This window comes from Penaeus monodon, chromosome 30 (assembly GCF_015228065.2).
Source record: "Penaeus monodon isolate SGIC_2016 chromosome 30, NSTDA_Pmon_1, whole genome shotgun sequence".
Lineage (NCBI taxonomy): Eukaryota > Metazoa > Arthropoda > Malacostraca > Decapoda > Penaeidae > Penaeus > Penaeus monodon.
Genome location: NC_051415.1, coordinates 18781027 through 18781332, shown reverse-complemented (window position 1 = coordinate 18781332; position 306 = coordinate 18781027).

Sequence of the window (306 nt, the reverse complement as noted above, 5' to 3'; positions counted from 1 at the left end):
TTTTTTCTCACTGTTTTCTGTCTCTTAAAAAGAAATATTATTTGTTCCTTTTGCCCTTTTTTTACTATAATTTAATTACAGAAAATTGAAATACTGATATGGAATGAATGATGTTGCATCAATAATTTGGAATAATAATAGAATATATAATCATGGCTTAATATTCTGCTGAATAATAAAATTTATCATGTGTTACCAGTACACCATGACGGTGAAATAACAGGATGAAAGTTATTCTTGGAGTATTAGCAGATCATTATTGAGATAATGTTCGAGTACTACGTTAGATATGTACACTTTATGTAT